General features: G+C 49.0%; 1 pseudogene across 1 annotated transcript in view; it reads right to left on the reverse strand.

The window, feature by feature from the left end:
• Nucleotides 1-118: 118 nt before the first annotated feature.
• The window catches only part of LOC103260245, an 11,405-nt pseudogene continuing 8,779 nt past the window's right edge, over nt 119-2,744 (reverse strand). Inside the window, exon 2 of the transcript XR_504275.2 lies at nt 119-1,621. The product of XR_504275.2 is annotated as a death effector domain-containing protein pseudogene (transcript). The remainder of the gene's footprint in view (nt 1,622-2,744) is intronic.

Below are 2,744 nucleotides of genomic sequence, written 5' to 3' on the forward strand. Positions count from 1 at the left end.
TCCACTCACCTCGGCCTCCCAAAGTGCTAGGATTACAGGCTGAGCCACTGAGCCCGGCCGGATTTAAGATGTTGATGGCATGATACATAATTATTTTCTTTTTCTTTCTTTTTTTTTTTTTTTTATAAATTCTGTAATTTGGAAGAGGGTGAGTGATTAATTTCCAAAATACACTTCAGAGTCCCACCTTCCACATAGCTCCCTTACTCACAGCCCTTTGGTTTTTCAGACAATATTTAAGAGCCCTCATAAAGCCAGAAGTACCGATAGTCCCTCAGTGCACCCCAAAGCAGTGTTCAATCCCTTACAAAGACTATGTTCCACAGACTTTGCTTCACCCTGTACGTTTGTCTGTGGCTCCGTGGTAAGGTGGCTGTAGAGACACATCAGGGTAAGTGGAAAAGGGAAACAAGGGGAAACCCAGGCATGTGGGTGCAGGGAGGGCGGGAACACCACCTCCAATTTCCTTTGTCTTTTCCTTTAAAAAAAAAAAAGGCAGGGGTGTGATTGGCTGGAAGGGTAGAGAACAAACCCCCGAACAGTATGTAAGCTCCAGAGGTGGGTGTGGGAACAGTCCCCAGAGAAGTGAGAAGGGGAAAGGTCAGGGCAATGCTTGCAGCATCAAGTTCCTCAGGAGTTTCTGTCGGTCTAGCTCATAGGCCTCCTCGTCCACATTCACCAGAGCTTGATGGCTTCATGGCCCACAGCTTGCTTAAGGAAGTCTGTGATGAAGACACCTTTAAGTGCCTCTAGTAACGAGCCATTGATGTAGTCATGCCAGAATGCATCGAGGCAGGTCAGCTCAGAGAACTTGATGTCACAGATGATGGAGCCCAGATTCCGGGACTTGAGGATGGTGTTGGCCTGGTTAAAGCGCTCAAACTGGCGCTCAAGTGGGTCCTGCTTGTTAGAGAAGACATTGCCCTGCAGAGCAGTCTCGTGCTGGCAGTATTCAGCCCGAACCCGCAGCCTGATGTCACATGTCTGCTTTTCCTTGGGATCTGGTGTCACTGACTTCCGGCGTTTTAGCTGGCTCCCAAGTGTGGCTCTCCCCTGGGCTGGCCGCTTGCTACACATCTGAGGACTCGAAGTGGAGCAGCACACCACAGGATAATGGGGAGGCACTGTTTTAGGGGGCTGGGGAGGCCTCAGTTCTGGATCACTGAGAGCTCTGGGGGTCACATAGCGAATCGATGTCTCCTCCAGATACTTGTCTACAAGATCAGGGCACACAGCCCGTCTCCGCTTGAGGGTGACATAGGGCAGCAGGTCATGGCGAGTGATGATGCGCAGCACCTGCAGCACCTGGCGAAAGTTACTCTCATCACAGCGGCCCTGACGCTCCAGCGCCAGTAAGAAGTCACGTCCATTCCGGATGAGTCCACGCTCGTGGTCATCAATGACATCAACAAAGAGGAAAGAAAGCACACGCACATCTCTGTGTGTCAGATGGGTGCCCACAATATCAAACATGCGGTGCAGGCTATACAGCCCGTGCTCCTGCTCGCCATGCTCTTCTGGCCACACCTGGCTTGCCCGCCGCTTGAGGCCCGCCATGCTGGGAGCTCAGGTGCGCAATACTTTCCAGAATCTCTGCTCAACAGCTGCAATCCCCACTGTACTGGAAGGACAGGGAAAGAACCTATGAGCCACTCAATGGCAGGAACTAGTCTTACTGATTCCCATATTCCCAGTGCCTAACACAATGCCTGGCACAGTATAGCACTTTATTAAATTTTAGAAAGTTAGTTAAAAAATAAACCCTACAGATATCCATCCCCAACAGAAACTGCCCTAAATCCAGACTCTACAGGAGAAATATCACTTCCCCTAAGTGAAAATGTTGTATACAATTTTAATGCTATATATTTATCAAAAGTTGCTATTAGGTATTTCCTGATTGTTCTTTCCTCCAAAACTCTGCTTTTGGTCTCTTGAAAACTCTGCTCAACTCCCCCTCAACCAGTTCACCATTTTTTTTTTTTTGAGTTGGAATCTCAACCTGTCGCCCAGGCTGGAGTGCAGTAGCATGTTCACGGTCACCGCAGCCTCGACCTGCTAGGGTCAGGTGATCCTTCCGATTCAGCCTTCCAAGTAGCTGGAACTACAGGCATGTGCCACCATGCCTGGCTATTTTTTGATTTATTGTAGAAACAAGGTCTTGCCAAGTTGTAGAGCCTGGCCTCACCTCTTAAATATAGGCAAAACTGAGAAGACAGAGAGAATTCACTTTTACCTCTAATACAGAAGCTATATCAGATAAACTAAGGGAATGACAATTGGGAAATTAAAAGTCTTTAGAATGGCTGGACGTGGTGGCTCATACCTAGAATCCCAGCCACTTTGGGAGGTTGAGGTAGGTGAATCACTTGAGGCCAGGAGTTCAAGACAAACCGGGGCAACATAGCAAGATACCATCTCAATTTTTAATTTATTATTTATTTATTTATTTTTTTGAGTTGGAGTCTCACTCTGTCACCCAGACTGGAGTGCAGTAGCCGCTCCTGGCCACCTCAGCCTCCACCTGCTGGGCTCCAGCGATCCTTCCGCCTCAGCCTTCCAAGCAGCCGGAATGACAGGCATGTGCTACCACACCCGGCTGATTTTTTGATTTATTGTAGAGATGCAGTCTCCCTGCCCAGGTGGATCTCGAACCTGCGGGCTCAGACAATCCACTCAACTCAGCCTCCCAAAGGCGGGGGATTACAGGCTGAGCCATCGAGCCCGGCTCCATCTCAATTTTT

Source organism: Carlito syrichta, unplaced genomic scaffold (genome assembly GCF_000164805.1).
Source record: "Carlito syrichta isolate Samal-C Ts95f unplaced genomic scaffold, Tarsius_syrichta-2.0.1 Scaffold303153, whole genome shotgun sequence".
Taxonomy (NCBI): domain Eukaryota; kingdom Metazoa; phylum Chordata; class Mammalia; order Primates; family Tarsiidae; genus Carlito; species Carlito syrichta.